The sequence below is a fragment of the Chelonoidis abingdonii genome, unplaced genomic scaffold, assembly GCF_003597395.2.
Source record: "Chelonoidis abingdonii isolate Lonesome George unplaced genomic scaffold, CheloAbing_2.0 scaffold0577, whole genome shotgun sequence".
Classification (NCBI taxonomy): domain Eukaryota; kingdom Metazoa; phylum Chordata; order Testudines; family Testudinidae; genus Chelonoidis; species Chelonoidis abingdonii.
In genome coordinates, this window is record NW_027424838.1 from 16,321 (window position 1) to 24,480 (window position 8,160).

Genomic DNA, 8,160 nt, shown 5'->3' on the forward strand with positions numbered 1-8,160 from the left:
CCCAAAACCCAGGGGCTTTTGTCGCCTTTGGCCTAAGGCCATACAAACTGGTTTACACCAGTTAAAAGCAAGTTATAACTGGCTGTGTTCCTACAAGACCGGCCACTTAGCAAAGCAGTGGCTCTGACAGCCGCCGGAAAAGCGACACCATAAGCTAAGGCCGATGGAACAGTCTTCCAATAGTCCCTACAGGCCGATTTTAAAGTATTTAGACTGGTGGATGTCTCAAAATAACCTATGCGCCACTTAAACCATTAAACATTCAATGGATGTTAGGACCTATATTGCTTTTGAAATCCTTATTGTCACCTTTATCTTTAAAAAACGCCCTTCTTTTTGAATCACTGCATAGGTCAGTGGAGGAATTTGTCAGTGGAATGGTCTTTTTTTGGTCAGAAGATGTGATTGTCAAACCAAGGCATTTGCCAAAATGTATCATTTCAATGCGCTTTCTTGGAAGGTGTGTCGAGTCGAGGTGGGATTTCTGCTCGAAAGAAGAGCAGCGATCCACGCAGAATTGCTCAGTGTGGTTAAAGAACTCTTACTAGCAGGATATGAGAGACAGCTTCATGTCTCTTCCTCTGCAATCAGGCAGATCGAGGAACCAACAAGGTTATTGTCTCACAGTGATAAGCCCCCCGCTGTGGCTGCTGGCAGCTGCAGGTTTTTTATGCACAGTGTAGACATATGCCAAACTGTCCACTCCCAGGTGGAGTGCTGCCTAGTGCTGCTTATGCCAGCAAGTGGGTCAATGGCTCTCTCTTTTTTTTTGTTTTGTGAAAAAAACAAACGGTCTCTATTTATCATTGCACATTCACAACAAAAAATCAAACGTTGGAATCTCTATTTCTCTGGCAGCCCTGGGAGCTCTGCATGTCGGATGATTGCTCTAACATAGGAAAGTCACTTCTCATGTCTTGTGCCTCACACTAATCATGAGGCACAACAAAACAATCAAGGATTAATTGTGGCACCTTAGGCTAACACATAGATCACCAGACCTTAAAGGTCAGAAAGGGACCACGTTCATGAACTCACCTCGTCGACCACTGCAACCGCAGTGCCCCTCATGTGCCACTCATCCTGTACAAACCCCTACCTATGTCTTGAGTATTGAAGTTAGCAACCAGCCCCTGCACCTCGTGACTACAGCGCCCTCGTAGGCCGCCCAGCACACCTGCAAGCGCAACATCTCATCACGCGTACCCCGCCAGCGCCGGTTGCGGGACCAAATAAGCGCCCGGAGACTTGGTGAGGGGATGCGGAGGCAGTGCCAGATTGCACGCCACCTTGTGTAGCACCCAGCCCTGCACCCTGAACAGCGCCCCAGGCCAGCCAGCACACTGCATAGCCAGCAACTTCAACCCCGCCCGGCCCAAGGACGCAGCACCACCCAAAACCCGCTTAGAGAGGGAACCAATGGTACAGCACGTGCCACTGCCAGAGCGACAGTGAGTGATGCAGTACAGGGACTCGGGTGTCCTGACTTCACCCAAACCACCTACAGCCCTCGCTAGGCTATTTCCCAAGCAATCCCACAGAGCTCAGCCATACAGCTGGGCTTTTCAAAGACCTAATCGTGGTTTACAGATCTCAAGATAGCAGAGAATCCACCAGCAAGTGCCATGCCCATGCTGCCATAGGAGGTGTAAAAACCTCGGCTTCGCTGCCAATCTGCCTTGGAGGAAACTCCTTCCCACCCAAATATGGGTGATCAGTGTAACCTTGAGCGTCTGAGCAAGACGCTCTACCAGTCAGCCACCCAGAAAGAGATTCTCTGGTGTAACTCAGCTCTCAGTCCATCCATATCCCCCCACAGCACTGATTTAGGGGTATCTTCCCTTATAATCAAAGTATGAAAATCTAACTTGCCAAAATTACGAGCTATCTATATACTATCCCCCCTAACTTTATAAGCCTTAGTTGAGGCCAGATCTGCTCTTTGCCTACGTACTCCCCTTGGAAGACGTTCCAGAAACTTCACTTCTCTAATGGTTAGAACCTTCATCTATTCATGTCTAAACTTCTAGTTCCAGTTATATCCATTGTTCTTGTCACATTGTACTAAGCTTAAATAATTGCTCCCTCCCTGCTATTTATCCTCTGAATAATATTACTTTTAGAGAGACATCATGTATCTCCCCATCAGTCTTCCTTTTGTTAGGTACTAACACCAACTCTTGGCCTACTTTATTCGTGCCATAAGCTTTGTGGGGCTTACCCTACGGTTATCAAGTGCATGCCAGTGCATACAGCAGAGGAGATATACTACACAGAAACATAACAAAGGATCGGGTATTAGATACCAATTCTCTAAACACATGATCAATATAAGGTGAACTATTATCGCAGGAGAAAAAAACTTCTGTAGTTATATCAGATGGCCCATTCATCATTTACAAGAGTGTGGTACAATGGGGAGGAAATTAGGCATTAGGATAGTTTTATTTGTGGTCATGACCATCCCTCCAGTCAATTCTATTCAAGGCCTTATTAATGGTGTCCGTGAAATAATATACACTAGCTTCTAGCGGAGAGTTTGTGTTTGATTTTTCTCTCGTTGGCGAATGTGTGCACATCTCTAGTCTGATAACTCGAATGGACCAGGGTAGGGTTGAAGTGTTCTCAACTTGTATTTGAGTTATATTCTATAGTTTGATTGTTAGATCCTATGCTATTCTTGCAGCGTAGAGAACTGGCAGTTTGAGCTAATGTACAATTGCGTAGAGAGCATTGCTGGCATATGCTCGCATACGATCACATTGGAGTAGAATGCAGGCCACATCGTGAACGCGCTTGATTGGCTGTGGCTAAGATATCGATTACGCAGTGTATGTGTGTCTCTTGCAATAGATAGTGTGGACAGAGAAGTTCGCCATCAGGCTTCTGGTATTAAAAAGAGATGGTCCTCTGGTTAGTGTTTTAGTGTTGTGTGCGTGTTGATTGCTGGTTAATGCTCCATTTGCTTCAGGTTGGTGTCCTACTGTAATTGATACGACTGCGCCTGAGTCTCCAAGGATCGTGAGAACTGAGCTATGATCCTTCAGAGATAGGTTGTAGACCTTGATGATGCGTGGAGAGTTTTAGATTGGGCCATGCAGAGAGTGGAGACGGGTATGCGTTGTTACTTTAGAGTGTGGCCTGGTCCTGGAGCTCGTCGACTGCTGTATGATTCTGCTGGCTCCGTATTAAAAATTCACTGCCCACTGTTTTCTTCCTGCGTTAGCCTGGCAGCCCCGTGTCCTCCCTCTGCACCATGTCCATCTGTTTGTCTTCATTCGCAGAAAACCACATTAGGAGTATTGTAGTTCTTCAGAGTGGCTTGTTAGAGATCTGCTCAGGTTATTCCTGGCCTGAGGATTGGTCACTGCCGTTGTAAAGTTTAGAGCATTGGCTCTGTAGGCACAATGGATCTGTGGTGATGGTCTGGATGAAATGTCTGAGACATGTAGGTAGAGGCAGCGGCCTGAGTTATCCAGTCTCTAGGGTGTTGTTATGTATCAGGTAGTGGATCTCTTTTGTGGACTGTCCAGTCTAAATGATGCGTGGATGGAAATTGTTGAAATCATGTGTGAAATTCTCAAGGGTTTCTTTCCATGGGTCCGTTGATGAGATGTATTCAATGATAGGTTGCAAGTAGAGTAGGACTTTAATGGGACGAGGCTGAGGAAGCGTTGTTCTAAGTCAGCCATAAAAAATTACCGACATGGCACCCGGTATGCCACATTTTTATGCGCTGACTTAAAACAATGCCTCCACAAGCTTTTGTCCATGCCCTATCATCTCAGTGCAAAAGTATTGCAGTTTTTGTTGTTGTTGTTGTTGTTGTCTGATACGACTAACAGGGTACAACTCTGAAAAATATTCACAGAGTCATAGTTCCAAGGGCCGAATGGAACAATTTGTGATCTATCCGTAGTGTGACCTCTTGTACAACACAGGCCATAGAACTTCCCTAAAATAATTCCTAGATCATATTTTTTAAAAACATCCAATCTTGATTTAAACATTGTCAGTGACGGACAATCCACCACGACCCTTGGTAAATTGTTCCAATAGTTAATTACTTTCACTCTTAAAAATTTACACCTTATTTCCAGACTGAATTTTTCTATCTTCAACTTCCAGCCAATGAATTGTGTTATACCTTTCTCTGCTCGATTGCAGAGCCTAATATTAAATGTTTTCCCCATGTAGATACTTAGAGACTGTAATCAAGTCAACCTCTAAGCTTCTCTTTGTTAAGATAAATAGATTGAGCTCTTTGAACCTCTCTCTGTAAGGCATGTTTCCTAATCCTCTAATCATTCTTGTGGGTCTTCCCTGAATCTTCTTCAATTGATCAACATCCTTCTTAAATTGTGGCACCAAAACCTAACACAGTATTCTAGCACTAGTCACATCAGTGCCAAGATTCACTCAAGAGCTCTAAAGGAAGGCAAATATGAAATTGCAGAACTGCTAACTGTGGTATATATCCTATTGTATAAATCAGCCTCTGTACCAGATAACCGGAGGATGGTAAATATAATGCCATTTTTTTTAAAAAAAGGCTCCAGAAGTGATCCTGGCAATTAAAGACCAGTGAGCCTTACTTCAGTACCAGGCAATTTGGTTGAAATTATAGTAAAGAACAGAATGATCAGACACATAGATGTACACATTGCACTGGGAAAGAGTCAACATGGCTTTTGTAAAGGGCAATCATGTCTGATTAATTTATTATAATTCTTTGAGTGTGTCAACAAATATGGACAAGGGTGATCCGGTACGTATAGCGTACTTGGACTTCCAGAAAGCCTTTGGCATGGTCGCTCACCAAAGGCTATTATGTAAGGTAGGCAGACATGGTATAAGAAGGAAGGTCCTCTCATGGATCAGTAACTGATTAAAAGATAGGAAATAAAAGGTAGGAATAAAAGATCAGGTTTCACTGTAGAGTGAGCTGAATAGAGGGGTCCCCCAGTGATTTGTACTGGGACCAGTGCTGTTCAACATATTCATAAATGATCCAGAAAAAGGGACAAGCAGTTATGTGGCAAAGTTTGCAGATGATACAACATTGCTTTGGATTTAACAATCTTGAGTAGACTGTGAAGAGTTACAAAGGGAACTCACAAAATTTGATGACCAGTCAGCTTAACTTCAGTATCCAGAAAGATAATGAAGCAAATAATTAAGCAATCAATTTGCAAACATCTAGAAGATAATAAGGTAATAAGTAACAGTCAGCATGAATTTGTCAAGAAAAAAAATAGTGTTGAACCAACCTGATAACTTTCTTGGACAGGGGTAACAAGCTTTGTGGATAGGAAGGAAGAGGTAGATATGGTATATCTTGATTTTAGTAAGGCTTTTGATACTGTCTCACATGATTGTCTTATAAACAAACTATGGAAATTCAACCTAGAATAGGTGCAAAAACCTGTTGGAAAACCATTCTCAGAAAGTAATTATCAGTGGTTCACAGTCATGCTGGACGGTGATATTGGGTGGGGTCCCACAGGGATCAGTTCTGGGTCTAGTTCTGTTCAATACTTTTATCAATGATTTAGATAATGGCATAGAGAGGACACTTAGAAAGCTTGCAGAAGATACCATGCTGGAGGGGTTGCAAGTGCTTTGGAGGATAGGATTATAGTTCAAAATTATCTGGACAAACTGGAAAATGGTCTGAAGTAAATAGGATGAAGTTTAGTAAGGATAAATGCAAAGTATTCCTCTTGGGAAGGAACAATCAGTTGCACACATATGAACGGGAAAAGACTGCCTAGGAAGGAGTACTGCAGAAAGAGATCTGCAGGTCATAGTGGATCACAAGCTAAATATGAGTGTTATGGTGTAACATCATTGCAAAAAAAGCAAACGTCATTCTGGGATGTATTATCATGAGTGTTATAAGAAAGACATGAGAAGTAATTCTTCTGCTCTACTCCGTGCTGATTAGGCCTCAACTGGAGTATATGTGTCTAGTTCTGGGTACCACATTTCAGGAAGGATGTGGACAAATTGGAGAAAGTCCAGAAAAGAGCAACAAACATCATTAAAGGTCTAGAAAACATGACCTGTGAAGGAATATTGAAAAAAACTGATTTGTTTAGTCTGGGGAAGAGAAGATTGAGAAGGGACATAGTTTTCAAGTACATTAAAGGTTGTTACAAGGAGGAGGGGAAAAAATTGTTGTTCTTAACCTCTCAGGATAGGACAAGAAGCAATGGGCTTAAACTGCAGCAAGGGTGGTTTAGGTTAGACATTAGGAAAAACTTCCTAACTGTCAGAGTAGTTAAGCACTGAAATAAATTGCGTAGGGAAGTTGTGGAATCTCCATCGTTGGAGATTTTTAAAGATCAGGTTAGACAAACACCTGTCAGGGATATTCTAGATAATACATGAGTGCAGGGGATGGGACTAGATGACCTCTCAAGGTCCCCTCCAGTCCTACGATTCTATGACTTTGGCAAGAAAATGGCAGATTAAATTCAATGTTAAGAAATACAAAGTAACGCACACTGAAAAACATAATCCCAACTATTCACACAAAATGATGGATTCTAAATAAGCTGTTACCATTCAAAAATAATAATCTTAAAATCACTGTGGATAGTTCTCTGAAAACATCTGCTCAATGTGCAGCAGCGGACAAAAACGCTAACAGAATGTTAGGAACCATTAGGAAAGGGATAGATAATAAATTAGAAAATATCTTAATGCCATTATATAAATCCATGTTCTACCCACACCTTGAGTACTGTGTGCAGTTCTGCTCACCCTATCTCAGAAAAGGTATAATAGAATGGGAAAAACTACGGAGAAGGCCAATAAAAGTTATTAGGCTTGTGGAACAGTTTCCATATGAGGAGACATTCAAAAGACTAGACCTGTTGAGGTTTGAAAAGAGATGAATAGGGGAGGGGTTTGATAGAGGTCTATAAAATCATGAATGGTGTGGAGAAGTGAATAGAGAAATATTATTTACCCCTTCAGAGAACACAAGAACCAGGGGTCACCCAATGAACTTAATAGGCAGCAGGTTTAAAATAAAAAGAAGTACTTCTTCACACAACAAACCTTGTGGAACTTGTTGCTTTGGATGTTGTGAAGGCCAGAAGTAAAATCAAATTAAAAAAAGAACTAGCTAAATTCAGGGAGGATAGGTCCACCAATGGCTATTAGTGAAGACGGTTGTGATCAACCCTATACTCTGGGTGTCCCTAAGCCTCTGACTCTGCCCTGTTCTGTTCATTCCCTCTGAAGCATCTGGCAGCGGCCACTGTCAGATGACAGGATTCTGAGCTAGATGGACCATTGTTCTGACACAGTGTGGCCATTCTTATGTTTTTATGTTCAAATACACAGATAAAATAACCTCTCTGCTCCTACTCAAGATTCCCCTCTTTATTCATCCCATGATTGCATTAGCTCTCTTGGCCACAGCATCACATTGGGAGCTCATCTTATACTGATTTATTCATCACAACCTTGAAATTTTTTTTTTTGAGTCACTTTTTCCTAGGACAGATTTTCCCATCCTATAAGTATGGCCTATGCTCTTTATTCCTAGATGTATTTATTTACATTTAGCTGTATTAAAGCACATATTGATTGCTTGCACCCACTTTACCAAGTGATCCAGATCTTATCATATCTCACCTTTCTTTAAATTCACCTGAGTTAGCCCGGCTTGGAAATGGTGAGAGCCATAATCACCGCCCTATAGCATTATTCTTGCCCTCTGTATCTGGCCCAATTCACTTTTAATACACCATGGCACAGATTCAGCAGAACACCCCTCCTGGAATACCCCATAGTCCAGTGGCAAGGGCCCTCCCTCTCCCACTCAACCAGAGACTCAACTTCCTTTTCTATAGTGTGGAGAAGGGAGTATCGAATGCAGGCTTCCTACATCCTGAGTGAGAGCTTTAACCCCTGGGATAAACACCATGTGGGGAACCCTGTCTACCTTGGTGCTGGGTGGGTTCAGGCATATCCTGACAGCACCTGCTGGATTGGGACCTGCAGGTGAGATAGGCAGAGAAACGCCTAGTTTGAGGTCCTACTGGTTCTGAGATGTAAACCTGGATGCTGAGTTCAAGGTCCTACTGGGTCTGAGACGTAAACCTGGATGCCGAGACTGAGGCAATTCCTCGGCATGCTCACCAG